The following is a 15667-nucleotide window of genomic DNA, read 5'->3' on the forward strand; positions in this document are numbered from 1 at the left end:
AGGTTGCAAGACGCATATTTATTGGTCGGTGCCGCCTAACACAAGTCGGAAACGCGTTCCACTTGTAATTGCAATTTTTCAGAAAGCTAATATCGTAAGAAAAGAATCTGCATACAAGAACAATTGTTGTCTGCGGTGGAAGTTGATTGGAAAAATGAATAACTAATTGCAGGATGTAACAAGACACTTACAACAGGTATCAAAGGAAAGAAACTAGATAGGTTTAATAATAGGTTTCAGGTATTATTAGAGTAGGAAAATATGGTGTTTTTTCAAAGGCTAACAGCAATTGTCTTTAAGCTTGGCAATTAATAATAATACTTGAAAAGATAGTTAATAATATTATTTGTGATACTAAAATATCTATCCATCTTTCTCCACCAATTTACATTATTTTTAAATGCCCTCACCTCCATCCAATGACCCTGTTCTCAACTCTTTGTTGCCAGAAAGTTCAAATGGCTACACAATGTTTTCACAGTCAAACGGCTGACAATTTGCATAAACGTCGCGCACCCAGAAACCCCTCATCCGCATCAGATTTTCACCCCTTTTTCCGTAAGTAAAACCCCATCGGGGCTAAAGGTTGGGGGAAAAATCTGAAAAAGCTTTTGCGAACGTATGTTACCCCGCTGTTGTTGCTGTTGTTGTTTTCACACCCAGCTACATGTGACAGGAACAAACTTCCCTTCCCTCCATTTTTTATAAATTTTTTTGGTGGCTGCGGGCGGGGGAGATTTCAACGCATTTTGTTTCATGTGTCAAATTTAAATGACAGCAAATTTAATCGATTTATGCCGTTGTATTCCTTCAGTTGCAGAAGTTTTTTATATTTTTTAGAAACGTTTCAGTTTCAAAACACCTATTTTTTTGGTTAATTAATTTATGCACCTTAGGAAAACTGAAAATGAAAAACTATTGGGAATACTGAAAAAAGTTGTGTTGCCGCAAAAGTTTTTCGATGAAAAGGCAAAAGAATTTAATTGAATTGAAATGCCTCCCTTGACTATGATATTGTATGCACTTGGAAAACAATTACTAGCCCCTTTGACTGAAACTTTTTAAATATTCTGCATTTGGCAATTAAAAATTATGGAAGGAAAGTGCACCGTTTGCTATGTACGGAAAACGGTAGCCGGTTTTGTGAGCTTTTCACAAACGAAATACAATTTATGTACGAGTATATCTGTTTAACAATCAATCGGAACGTGTTGAGTTTTCCTTTTGGAGCGATTAAAAATTAAAACTAAATTGCCAATTTGCATGTTGGTGCGTTGTTAGTGAATGCCCGCCTTGCCATAACACCGCACATAATATATATATTATACATATATTTTATATGAAATTAGGCGCAACAATGTCCGAGAAGCAAGGGAGGCAAACCGTGGGCTGGGGGAGGGTTGTACATTTTAATAAACATTTAAATAAGCTGCGTAGTTTGTGGCGCTGGATGGTGAGAAATTAAGGACAGTTGAGAATATGAGGAGGCTCTCACAGTTTTCCGCCTGTCCCGTTCAGTCGAGGTGTTGAGAGACTTCAATTAGTCTTCGGAAACTAACCAGAATAAAAGAGTGAGTGAGCACCTCCTCGGGCCCATGCTGTTCTACCACCTGGCAGAACATAAAAATAAACTGGAAAAGTTATAGGAGACGTTGGGTTACTTCCCCCCGAAGGTGAGCCCAAAAATAATTCATGAGAAAATGTAATATCTAAAGGGGACAAGATATATAAGCAAATAAATAAATAGATATCTGGAAAAAATCATATGAATATAGAGTACATAATAAAGAAAACTTTCAATAATTTCAAAGGTACATTACCGCCTTTCCCTGTGGACAAAACTTCATTGCCTGACCTGGTAAATGCCATTGCCGAGTATTTCTCCCAACCCTTTTCAAAAATCGAAAGCCAAGCCTTGAGATCTTATCCAAAAATATCAAATCCAATCACATTGTCTTTGCAAAACCACTCCCGATGATTTATAAGCCTTCGACTTGGACCTCCATGCAATTTCTAACATTTTCTTACTCTGAACCATTTGTAAATGAAGTTGCAAATCAAGTTGCAAGGGCTCTTTTTCGGCTGGAAATTTGTGTATGTGTGTGTGTTTTTCGCAGAGACCCAGGGCATGCAAACCAATTTCTGCCTTTGTGACAGCCGCACAAAAGTTCAACTGATGATACATTGTGCCGGCAACTGCAGTCTGCCCACAGAATGGATTGCAGTTGCAGCAACGAGTCTTCATTGTTTCAGTTTTGAGTTCGTTTTTGTGGTCGAAAAGTGTTGCAAACTGTGATTGGACGAGGGGGAAGCTGGTTTATGAAACGAGCAAAAGATAAGACCCCGAAATGGGGAAGTGGTGGGTGGAAAAACCTTTCGTGGCGGCAAATTGCATTTGCAATGAGAAACACCAAGCCACCTATGCACGGGAGAGAAAGAAATTATTAAAACTTCTAGGAAAGATATATATATATATATATATATATATTATATTATATATAGGAAGAGATAGGGGCTTATATATACTGTTTTTGTAATTTTCTGTAACTTTGACATAAAGTTGATTGAAACTGAAAACTGAAGACATTTTCACTGCCATGTTGAGTTTATCATTTTTCCGGTGCATGCACACCCTAGGAATGGAGGGCGGGGCGGGAGGAGCCCTGGGGCTTGGGGGAGTGGCAAGTTGACAATGTGCGAACAAATAATTCCATCAGCAGGAACAAAAAGCGTCGAGTGTTTGTTTGGGTGGCGACGACGGCATCGGCTTCGCAATCGAGCGACGCTTGTCCTGGGCGAAAAGGACCAATGCACGCACACACACACGCACATGGGGCAGGCGAGTGTGCATGTGCAATATGTTACACTTCGCCGAATGGATGCTGCCACAACACCATCCCTGGCCAGTCTCCTCCTGTAATCTCCCCCTGCAGTCAGCAATCTTGCAACGCCCTTCAAACTCAGTTGCTCGATTATCATTGTTGAAATTTAATGAATTGCATTGCAGCAAGAACAGGGGTGGAGTACCAAAAGGGGGCGGCTAGAATGGGAAAACTGGAAAGGGTACCGTTTGTCCATTGCACACAGACAACTCAATTTGCGTTCTGTAGATTACTGCTAACCCCTTTGGGTAAGAAGAATAAAAGTGTAAGGATGTAACTAAAGTAGATGAAAAATAAATCTTAAAAATTTTGGCTTTTCTCCTCTAATTGCTTTTTACTCTATAGAAGAATAATTTTTTACTTAAAAAGATTATTAATGTTGAATCTGTCGATCTATATTGCGTCATTCTATTAAGTGCCGCCTTTTATAGAGTATTTCCCTAGTTCTTAATCTCACAGAGCCACAGGGTAGTATTTCTCATTTTTCCTTGATCTACTTCGCGTACCTCGCATCGCCTTGGCCCCCATCCTGTCGGTATAATTAGTCGAATGTATTACCGTCGGAACTTCCTTATATTGTTCTTATTCCTGCTGAATGCTCATCCAGTTTTCGATTCTCCCAAAAATAAATCACACTCCCAAAGATGCATGTCCGACGCCCACGCGGCGTATGTGTAATGTTATGTACGAGTATCTCTGCGGGTCTGGATCCAATTTTGCTGATGGTATCAGACGACTTTCATCAGGTCTGGGCCCAATTTCTAATTGTCCGCTGTATTTATACAATGCATTAATTGCACATTTTCTAAACCGCCATAAATCTGGAGCTCAGTTGAAACATTTTCCTTTTTATTAATTTCCAAAGAAGGGTTGCCGGGCCGTCGACAAGGTTAAAGTTAATGTGTGGGAAGATTTCGTTGCCTGTCTTCTAATCAGTAGAGGGATTCTGTCTTTGATTGATTCTGAGGAAAAGAGAATAGAATATTCATTCTCTTCAAAGTTGCAAAACTTGTAAAATAGGAGAAAACTGTTTATGATTTCTATTTACAGATTTTTCTATAGCAGTTTGATTAATAGAAGAAAAGGCCGTAGAATATAAGAGTCAACTGTTTTGAGAGATATTGTGGATTTTTTACTTACTTTTTATAGTACTACAAAATGTAATCCAGTGAATATGCCTCAATTTCTTTAATCATTTTTTATAGTCTCTTAACTACTATAACTCGCGAAGCGATGAATAATAACTTATAATTTGGCGGCTTAGACCGGAATACCGAGAACATAATATTCTGGTTTGAGTTTCATTCCAATTTTTCGGTTGTGCCCATTCGAATTGATGATGATGATGATGATGGATGGTGATGCCGCCCATTGGTCAGCTCGTTGCAATTTCGTCCTGACCATTCCGTGGCCTCGGATCGTCCCCTTTTTTCCTGACACCACACCGAAAAACTGGCTGAAAAACCCCCCACTATATCATCCACAGCCCCCATCCCCCCAATCGCCGTTCCTCCACTCTCCCGGCCATTTGTCGAAATCATATTTTCTGCATTCAAACCAAAAATTTGCATAGCAATGTGAAAACGCATTCAAGGTAACAACGACCGAAAGGAGGAGCTGATACGGGACACCCGGATATTTGCTGTGTGGACAGGAACTAGGACTTGAACTGGGATTGGTACCAGGACTGCAAATGGAGCTGTAGCTGGTTTTCAGTTTCGGGAGGAGGTTTCGGGGGCCATGAACGAGTTAGAGGAGGCATCGAGTCATGCGGAGGCTTCATTTGCAGTGAAATAAATAAAGACAGGAAAAAGGAAATTTCAGTGCAGAAACGCGCCATCGAAAATCTTACGAAAAAGTAATTAACGGCAGGAAGTATTGACTAAAAGAGAACTCAGAGGGTGGTGCCGGCTATACCGACAGATACAAATTTGGCCAAATGCACATTGCACTTTCAGCTAATGGCATTATTCTCGACGATCTCGTGGCTGGCAATGCAGAGTGGAATATAAGTAAGATCAACGGATGTGGTATAGTAACCTTATAACTTAGTTCGTAAGAAATGTTTTCCATCAACTAAAAGAAAATATTAATATTAAGTAATAAAATATAATTATATATTTGTAGATCAACACAATTATTCTATGCAAAAAGAGGGACTATATATTCGGAAATTGTTATATAAATTAATGGAATATTAAATATTTTATACACTTTTAACCCACTGTTTCATGACAGAAACCATTGCCCTTTTACAAATACACTTACACACAGCACCTCCTTTTCCCAGCTCAATTGCCTTTGGGCCAATACCTCCCACTCTCAGCCCTGCACTCAGACTGGCCTTCCCGTCCCTTTCCTCCGGAGGCAGCCACCCCTGCCCTAACACCCCACACCCCACTAACTTCAACACCACCTTTCCCTGACCACCACCATGACCGACAAATAATATCATTTGACGATCAAAGTATTCTATTTACTTTGGTCTGTGGCCTTAATTGCGGGTTCTACTCCGACTGCAGGGTTGGCCAAGAGGACAGTGCGGGGGAAGAGAGGCTGGAGATAGAAGGAGGGAGGGACTGGGAGGCGGTAGAGGAGGAGCAGTCTTAGTGTCCTGGGCATTGGATCATGGCCCAGTCGCTTTGTTGGCTGATTGCCCTTAACAACAGTGGTCCTAGATGGGTGATCATTTGCTATTTAAAATATTCATTTTCATCGGGGTTGAGAAAGTAAATTATCTTAATTGAAGTAAATGATTAGGTAGATATCAAAATATCTCACTTGATTATTTCTTGGGGCTCTGATAATAGTTCTTATTTCACATTTTAAACCTTTTCTCCTGTGCCCTGAAATAGTCGTAGTTCAACCGGTGGTGCGCACTTTTTCACTGGCGGCCCCTCGCCGGTGATGTTTGCTGCATGGTTGGCATTTTCCCAACGCCATTTGGCCATGTTAGCTGGAATGCAATGTTTTATGGGCAGGAAAAAAAGGAAAATTTTCGTAGAGGGTGGTGAGCCTACACTTTTCGAATAAAATGTCTTGCCTCGCTCTTTTGGGGTAATCGATACGAAATATACAAATGCATACAACAATTTCAATGGGCCTACATTTGTGGCATCAACTTTATTATCGATAGACACGAAACCAAATAAATTTATATCATTGCTGAAACAGAGAAAGGAGGAAAAACAACGAAAGCAAAACCGAAACTTTGAAATTGCGAAAATTTTCAAATTGCATACCAAACGGAACTCACGAAAATTGAGCTGAATTTTCCCTTATTGTTTTCACTATATATATATGGCATTATTTTAAAGTATTTAGGAAAATCACATGGAAAGCTTTAAATTATTATAAATTTAAACATTTGAAGTATAATTGAATACTCTCTTAAGAATTATTTTTAAAGGATTTTAAAACGCTTTTTCTTCCTTAAAAATGCAATGTTAGGGTTTTTTCGAAATGTGGTAACATCGCCAGTTTCTAATTACAGTTAAGCTCTCCCTCTTCATTAATATTAAAAGTTAGCCAAAAGTTTTCCATTTTGGCCAATTGTTGTAAGTGCTGGAATTTTCGGTTCTTTTTCAAAGCGAAGGGAAAATGTTAATATCAAACCCTGTGTACTTCTTTATCACATCTCTTTTTATAAAGCCACGAAACTAAATCAAAAACTTCAACACTAGTAAACAAAAATGAAAAAAATACAAAAAAGTAAAATGCAAAATGCAGGTGGCGGATACAGGAGCAGAAATATGGCCTCCAGCCATACCATGACTTCACATTCGTCAATAACAAACCCCAATAACACAACAATACCATCAAGCCTCCAGCATCCCCATCCATTCAGACAACAACGCTTCGACTCCGGACCAGGCCAACAGCCAAACGGTAATGACAAAGTAGCGACCGAAAATGGACGAAGGTGGCGTGAACTTAAACTGATCTAACCCCAGTCATTACAACAATTCCACACGGAGAAACTCCTTAATCTCGCATATCAAGGATTAGTTTCTTTTACAGCTCTTAATGGCCAACATTTCTTATAAAAAATTATTCTTATTTTAAGATAAAAATCATAAATTTATTTATAATGCAATTTTAAATGAAATGCAATCATTTTTGCAGATGTAGTAAAAGCCAGTAATTATTATTTTCTCTGCCTTAGACAGATAGGTAGGCCAACTATTATGGAGAAGACCCAGCACTTATTACTCACCCCAGCCACTATGCTTGGTTCATAATAGACTTGGGCCATTTGATTGACCTCGAAGACTCAAAGGCTTACCACGACTTCGAAAAGCCACTGAACGTAACTCTCGGGTTCGCGATTCGCGACGCCATATTTGCTATGAAAAATCGCGGTCTGATGTTGGTTGGTGTGGAGGCAATGGAAATGAGCGATGAATACCAGTTATGGGCAGGACCCAACCATCGCCAATATCGGATCGGAGAGAGGGCCAGCCGAAACATGGAATCGCTGGGAAGCCAGCGGTCTACCAGTTACACAGACCACGAATATCTAAATGTGAATTTTATACATTTCTAGACAACGAAAATGGAGACACAAACACAAGTGAATTACAAATGGCTAATTTTTTTAATAGCGAAACGAAAATTATCGGATGGTGAAACTGATCGATACAAAAACTATTATTTTTTATTATTATTATAAAATTGGGTATTTCATAATTTTAGTATCTATCAAAAGGATATTATGGAATGATGAATAAATAGTTTTCTTAATAAATTAATGTGAAAATCAAAAGTTGTTTCAAATAAACTTTTGCTGACGAGTCCAATTAAACTTTAAACCCGTTCGTACCTTAAGTTAGCAATATTTCTAAAACTATAAGCAGCTATTATATAATTATTAAATAAAACACAGGAAACGATTGAAAATATTTCTGTTGCCAAGACAGAGGTGAGGATGTGGCCGGCTTGCGCAACATATGTCCTTGTTTCATATGGCGGCTTTATACACAATATATACCACATCAATACATATAATATATATAAATGTGAATATATATAATATAAAAGTACTTTAGGCGCGGCGCTGAAAGCTTTGTGAAGCAGCATGAATGGCAACTCAGATGCAAGATACAAAGATACACAGGCATCGGAGGATGATGATAGCGCAATGCGACAGAGGTATTGAGGGGGGCTTGCTGGGGTTCCCAAGGAAGAGGGTTTCTAGGCCGTAGAATGAGATGAAGAGGTGGAGGGTAGATGACCAGGGTGCAGACATTATAATTTCTGCTTGTGTTTTGTGAATTTGTAATTTTGAAGTGTACAGAGCAAGCAGAAGCAAAAGGGACGAGGTGGACAAATCCCATGAGCCATGTTCTACTTCTCTTCTTATTTTGATTCTGATTGAACAAATTATGAGTCTGATTAGGTTTCATAGTTTACCATAGCTTTCAGGCTCACTGGTTGATTCTTTGCAGAAAGCATTGACAAAGGAAAGCGGGAATCTTCGAGGCGTTTCCCGGTTTATGGAAATTGGAAATTTCAGCGCATATCTTTCTGGTGAGAGCACAACAACCCACACTCACTTCATTTCTTTCTGAGGCCCTTTCACCCATTTTCCTATGAAAAAACTCAATTCTCCACCAAACAAAATGGGCCATCCATTGAGCAAGCTTTGACCAATTTTTAACGCCTTGCGGTTATTTACACATGAGTTCACTGAAGAAATAAGTTAGGTTCTATTTTCTAAAGAAGTGCTTCAATATGAGAATTTTAATTCTCTAAAAGAAAAACAAGAAACAAACTTAGAAGTTTTATTAAAATAATCAAACAAAATTATTTTAAGTTTTTGTATCAAAAATATATTTAGGATTTTAAGACATTAAATCTTATTTGGTACAAATTGTCTTAAAATATTTTTAATACACCTAAAATATTATAGATATATTTTCTCTGCTGAATATATCTGGACTTCATGAAATCACGAAGAACCCATCCACACAGCTCATCGGGCGCAACTGAACTGAACTGAACTCTCAACTGTTTACTCATGTAAATAAATTAAACTAGCAAAATAATATTAGCTGTTAAGCACCAGCGACGAAGGGCCTTCGTTATGCAGCGTGATTTTCCACACCTCTCACACTTATGGGTGTCCAGCTGCGTGCAGTGCAATGTCTGTGTGTGTCAACGAAACAGTAGCGTTCAGGTTCGTGTTGTGGGTCTTTTACGATTGATCCCTAGCACGCCGCTGCCCTCAACTCTTCTTCTCCTATATATGCTGTATATATATCTTTGCATTTCTCCATAATCCCCGATTCATCTGCCTTGCGTGTCTGGCGTGTGAAAAAATGGTGTCTTTTTCATATGTGTTAAGCAGACACTCACCCTAGGGACCATATGACCTCATACATTTTTAACAGTTATGGGCGTAAAAATGATATTTAATTATTGTTTGAGTTGTTTTCCACGCTGGGTTGCAAAAATTGGATTATGGGGGTAAAGGCGAAGAGGCGCAAACATTGGTAGAGCTTTCCAGACGTTTGGAAGGAAGCTCGTAAAAGGAAGTATGATGAGAATCCAAAATATTGAGGAAAATCATATTTAAAACCATTTAAACCATTTAGAAATTTCAAGGGACTAAATTGGTTCTGAAAATGGTAAGAATACCTTTTAATCTGCTCAAGTAAGTCTCAATAAGGAATTTCATGAGGAGTATTTTCAGTTTAAGTACAAAATCCCTCTTACATAAGCCCCATATCTTGATAGGCCATTACCCAAAAGCAGGACAAGGCAGGAAAACCACTTTTGGCTTTATTTCCCATCGTGATACAGAAAAGTGCAGCCAAAATTAAATGTTGAGTCCTATTTACACCAACAAATAACATTTGCACCAGGCTAAAGTAAAATTCTTAATGAATTCTTGGATCCATTGAAATCCTAATTTTCCATTTATTTTCAAAAGCAGCCTTCCAGCTTGCTCTGGGAAAAACTTTTTACACACTTGGTTGAGCTTGCTGGCAGTCGGAAAGGCTGGAGGAGTTGTTTCCAACATGAAGAGAAGGTTGAGATGGAAATGAGCAACATTAAATAAAGCAAGCCGAAAACATTTTTAGTATTACATAAAAGGGTTGCTGTGATTTGTAGAGGTTTTCTCATTCATTCCAAATTTCCTTCTATTGAAATCAGACGATTTACATGGAAAATAGACAAATGTGGATGAATCTGTGAATTTATTTTCTGCTTTGAAACTAGTTTTTTTGTTTTGGTATAGGTCCTCTCACAATGTTCTTTAACAATGTAAGTAAGGATTGTGAGGAGTAGCCATTCAGTTCTCAGAATATTCAGAGAAACTACTCATGACTTAATTTTTCTGGTATTTTGAGATCCCAGCTGAAATAACATATTCCATTCAGAGGTTTATATTTTATTCCAAGGTGAAGCTATTTGCGTTCAAGATTAAATACAAAAAAATGAAACTGTATGAGTTATGTAACTTATTAACAAAAACTACCGTGAATTGTTTACTTGTTTTGCTTCTGCCACCTTTTATAGTTTATTTGACCACTTAATTTGTTTTATTTTAATCAGATTCTAACAATTACATTCTCTTATTTTTGATTAAGTCAGGTAAAAATATACCCTTCTCGATTTCAGATTTCAACCTTTTTTTTGTTTTTCCTTAATTCTACATCAATATTTATTGGAGTGTACATTGACTCTATTGACACCAATACATTCTGGACAAGTAAACAATTGGTTTTTATATAAACCCATTTTTGCCAATGGCATATCTGCTCCTCTATATGACTTTCTCCCTCTGCAAGATTTGTATTTCTGCTATATTTTATTTGCATTAACTTTCTAGCTCAGTCAGTGTATTGGTTTCATGTACATTCGATGGCATTAATTATTATTGTATTGTTTTAATAATTCTCATTTTGGTGATGACAAATATTTTCAGTAGTTCTTCGCAACATTTCTTTGTTTTTAACTGAGTTTCTCTGTGGGAAATTAGTGTAATGTTGTTGGTTTCATCTCAAGAATGAAACTACCGAAAACACACCTATTTTATCTGATATCTTTCGAGTCTTACTATAAACTGCACGACTAAAAAAGATGGATAATTTGGTCAGGCCTAAAGCAACGTGTGGTTTGTATTGATTGTAAGATGTACGAATTTCAAGTTAAGCCAAAGTAGGGAAGTATACAGGCTGGAATTGTATATCGATAATCTTATACTCCACTAAGGTTCCCTTCCAGCTTTGTGTACCCAGGCGCAGATGACAAGGGTAAATCCATGACCAGATACAATCAAGCCAAAGTGGCCAACAAAGAAAGCCAAATGACTAAGCAGTCAGTTCAACACAACAGGTAACTCAGGACCACAAAAAGGAAAAAATCTAAACAAACTGTGCCAGGAGAAGGCAGAAGTTCATTAAATCAGCATAGAATGATGAGCACGAAAACTAAGAAACTTTTCTGCGAGGAGACTCAGTGGATGATGGGTACGATGGTAACAAATATTTTTGTGATGTAGTGGCTGACACGCACCTCAACGACAACAGTTGTTGAACTATAATGAATATGTTTAACCTAGAAGAGATGCACCTATTTTCAAAGAGATCTTCAGAGTCCTGTTAGCTTTTTTATAGTGTTAGTGACATGAAGAACAAGTAGTCATCCATAAAAGTATCAAGAAAACATTTAAAATTTGTATAACAGGGGAAACCTAGATGAAGAAGATGAAAGAATTCAACCTTTTGGGTCCTAAAAATCTGTGAAGACATGTAAGAAATGTCTTTACCTGTGAATGTGAATTCAGGGGGAAAGTTCGGGATTTCAGTTAGCCAAGCCTTGAGATGAACCTCCTCTCCTCATGATTGTGGATGGTCAAAGGCCTATCGATCATTCAAAAGGTGATTTTCAAGCATTCATATTATTCACATTTCATCTCATAAAGAAAGCTGTGCCACAGTTAGTTTGGGCTCAGTAGGAGACAAAATTGAGAGTTTCATATTCAAAAAAATGTATTACATTTTGAAGAGTAAAAACATAATCTTAGGCTTTACGGTTTCTAAATCAAAAGAGTGTCTCTCGTCATTATATTAACTTTAAACTTTGCTTCTTTTCGCCTTATCCATTTCTTTTATTCTAAAATCAACAAAAATTTTAATTTCATTTTCAAACGTCAGCTTTGATACTACCACCACGATAACACCCCAAGACCCACCAAAAATAAGTAAAACCAGACTCGACCAGCATATCTGACTGATGGATTATTGAATATTGTTAGATGATGACCTACTGCCTGACCCTTGACTGATGTTCGTATGCCTCGACCACTGTCTTTTGTGGTGGGTTCATCCATAGGCTGAGATGCGTAGGGGGCGTTTTAATTTACACTGCAATGCAGTCAATATTACAAAATACATTTGAATGAGGCGACTGTTGCCGCGTGCTGTTTTTCTTTTTCTCTGCTTTTTTTTTATGGCTCTGTAGCTGAAGCAAATAAAATTCATTATGAATTTAATTCTGTTGCAACCAAGGCAACCCTCCCAAAAGCAAAGTTGCCTCAAAAAGTTTGGCTTTTATTTACTAGGCTATTCCATTCACACATTTGACAATGATGAATTCCACCAACAACCCCAAAGGCTGGAAAAAATATTTAGATAAAAACTGATTGGGCATCAAGTTGGGCGAAGACTAATTAACCACAACATGAGCGGAAAGTAACTTAACCTAATGTAACCATTCATTTTGTGAAAATTGATTTTTTCTTGCTCTTACTCTGGGCATTCATTGCAATCTTACTATGGTTGTAAAAACTAGGAAGCGTGTGGCTGTCTATTCAGAAATATAAATCAAAGCTTCAAATGTTTGGTTTTCTTACCTGCCGGGATATTGAGCTCAAGGGTGTTGGGACCCTGAGTGTAAAGAGTATTTATTTTAAGTGTGTGGACTTAATTACCAACCAGATGCAATAATGAAACCAATTTCAAGTTCTAGGAGTCAGTAAAATGGACCCCCAAGGAGTTGGAAATGTTAAGCTTTTTGTGGTATTATACAAAAGTTGATATTAATGAGCTTTAAAGAGTTTGAAATGCTATACAATATTAAACTTATTATATATTGCTTTATATTTATTATGATTTAGGTAAGTTTTGTCTCATTATCTTCCTAATTTTTATACAAACCATTTTAACTTCATAGAGCACTAAAATGAAAATTCAATATAAACTCATAAATATGATAATCTGTATATATAGCACGATGATTCACACATTAGCTTCTTTGGCATTGATTTCTATTGCCAATGATTGATTGATGATATCAAACTGCCAGAATAAACAAATGAAGTAAAAAAAAGACTAAGTAAATAGTTGATTAGATGAAATGAAAATGCGATTTATGGCTATGGAGCAAATAGTGAACATGATCTAATGAGTCAAATTGGTTGGTCTGGTTTACTATCTGGGCTATTATTAAGAGATATATAGTTATTATATAGAAGGGAAAGTGTCATAGACAAACAATGGATCGATGATGATGAGTCGGGCCTCCGATATAAATCGAAACAACAATGCGAGACACAGATACGACGTTTGTGATGTAAAAACACGCCCATATGATGAGGACATTCGGATAATGCACTCTCAACACAGCACGCCTTTCACCGCCCCGGCCCCGATTTTCCAGGTTTCGGCCTTCAACGCTAAGCGGCGTGGCAGTTATTTCGCATTCTTTACCGGGATTACGTCTTTTTGTCATTGGTTGTGTCACCCTTTCGAAGTATTCAGTACATCGGATCATATCCATCCCCATCACATTGTTGATATAGTTGTCATTAACTGTCCCCATTTCGAGCTTTCTGCCTAGTGTTCCCATCTTTGGCGCTTTGTTTGGTGTTAATGCTTCATTGATTCCGGTTCGCGGTACCTCCCCCTTGGACAAACAGCTACCGAAGGATTCGGCGTGTGAGATTCGCTCCCTCCACTCAAAGCCGGGTCAGGAAGAGGTCGGTTGGGGTCAGCTAATGAAAGTCTTTTTCACACCTTCATCAAGAGCTAAGCGATGGAAGAACATACGATGATGTGCACAAAATGATAAATCACGAAAATACGCTATATAGAGTAAGAACTCGGGTATCGAGATATTAGAATTCCTAAATTACATTAAATATGGTCCCAGCCTTTAGTTTTATAGCAGAGAAATTTCATTCAATCTTTGAACCATATTTAATGTTTAATTAAAAAATCTTTAACAGTCATAAAAAATTAAAAATATATTACATTTTAAGCACAATTAACTTGTTACTTGTTTACTAACTTTTCAAGTAAAATACAAAAAATATCCAATAACTGGAGACACTCACTGAAAACGTGAATTATTGACAGTAGGAGCCCCCTAAAGTTGAGTCCACAGCAAGTTTGTGAACTATATTAACTGACAAGCGGCACAAAGCCAACACCAATAAAGTGGAAAACATTATTGGGAACTACACAGTAATGTCTAAGAAAGACCTGATAATGGCATCATCAGCAGAACAATTTGAGATAAGCGAAAAACAGCAGTTGAGCTATGAAGCTTTCAGTGATTTCGGTGCTAACGTTATCGATGTATTAAGTCAGGACAATATTCTCCTCATAAAAATGAGATTTTGTTATTTTTATTTACTGGGTTTACTCATTAGCGACGAACCCAACCAATGCTGCCAACAATCGGTCATTATTATGACTCGTATCAATATTTTGGCAGGTTTTGCAAAAATGCATCCAACTGAAATCAGTTTTGGCGTTGCAGTTTCTTTCCGCCGGTTTACGGATACAGTAAAGTTGAAGCCAGCAACTCTTGAGTTATTTAGCTTAATCTGGACCTGGACATCTGTTCTACTACAAGAATACTAACCTGCGCCAGAAGTATCCTCAACTGAAAATTCCACTCGAGTGTGGGTGTGATCGTGAATGTGGATGGGCTACTCATCCCAAGTATATAGAAACCTGGAGGCCCAACCACTGCTCAGCAGAATTTCATTATTAACGGCATGATTTTGCTAAAAGAAATGGTTCGATGACGATCGCTTTCCCAAAGCTGCCACCAATGGCCAGAAAGGTGCATGGTTCTGTTAGGACCTATTAAATCCTTCAAGAAACTCTTTACTGGCATTCGCAGCAGATCCCCTCGCGGAGCATACAAGTCTGATTCACCGATCTCGTAGGAATATTAGAATGCTTTCAGATCACAAATCATGTTATCTTCTTACGACAATGCTGCCCAATGAATTCAACTTATGGTATAAGTCAGCTGGAAATGCATTTTAACTTATAATACTTGAACTTTTTGTAGGGTACTTTAGTGTCCCCAAACTCCCAGTTTGATTACTTACTCAACTGGCGCCTTTAGCTTCCACACGCCTTTTGCGTAATCCCGAGGAGGCCATTACGGCTCCGATTTTCTTTTTGAACGAAGATCGTTTGCCCCATTTGAATGTCGAGTTCCAGATAGAAATTACTGACTCAAATCAGTCTTCAGCCAAAAGGAAGTTAAACTGGAGGCGCCAGTTACGGAAGGGGCAAGTCGCTTGGGATCCAAGTTACAGTGGAGCTCCAGTGACCTACACGAGACATGGACCAGCACCTGGTATACAAGTGCCAGGGAAGTTTCCGAGGGTCTGCTTGTTGTGAGATTTACTCAAGTGTCATGGAATTCCATCAGCTCTATATAAGGAGAAACAGCGCCTCACTAAGGTCACGAATCCTTAAAATACAAACCTTTCGCACCTTAGACCAACGGATGAAAATGGAGATTGGGTGTCT

The sequence above is a fragment of the Drosophila eugracilis genome, unplaced genomic scaffold (genome assembly GCF_018153835.1).
Source record: "Drosophila eugracilis isolate 14026-0451.02 unplaced genomic scaffold, ASM1815383v1 contig_1197, whole genome shotgun sequence".
Taxonomy (NCBI): domain Eukaryota; kingdom Metazoa; phylum Arthropoda; class Insecta; order Diptera; family Drosophilidae; genus Drosophila; species Drosophila eugracilis.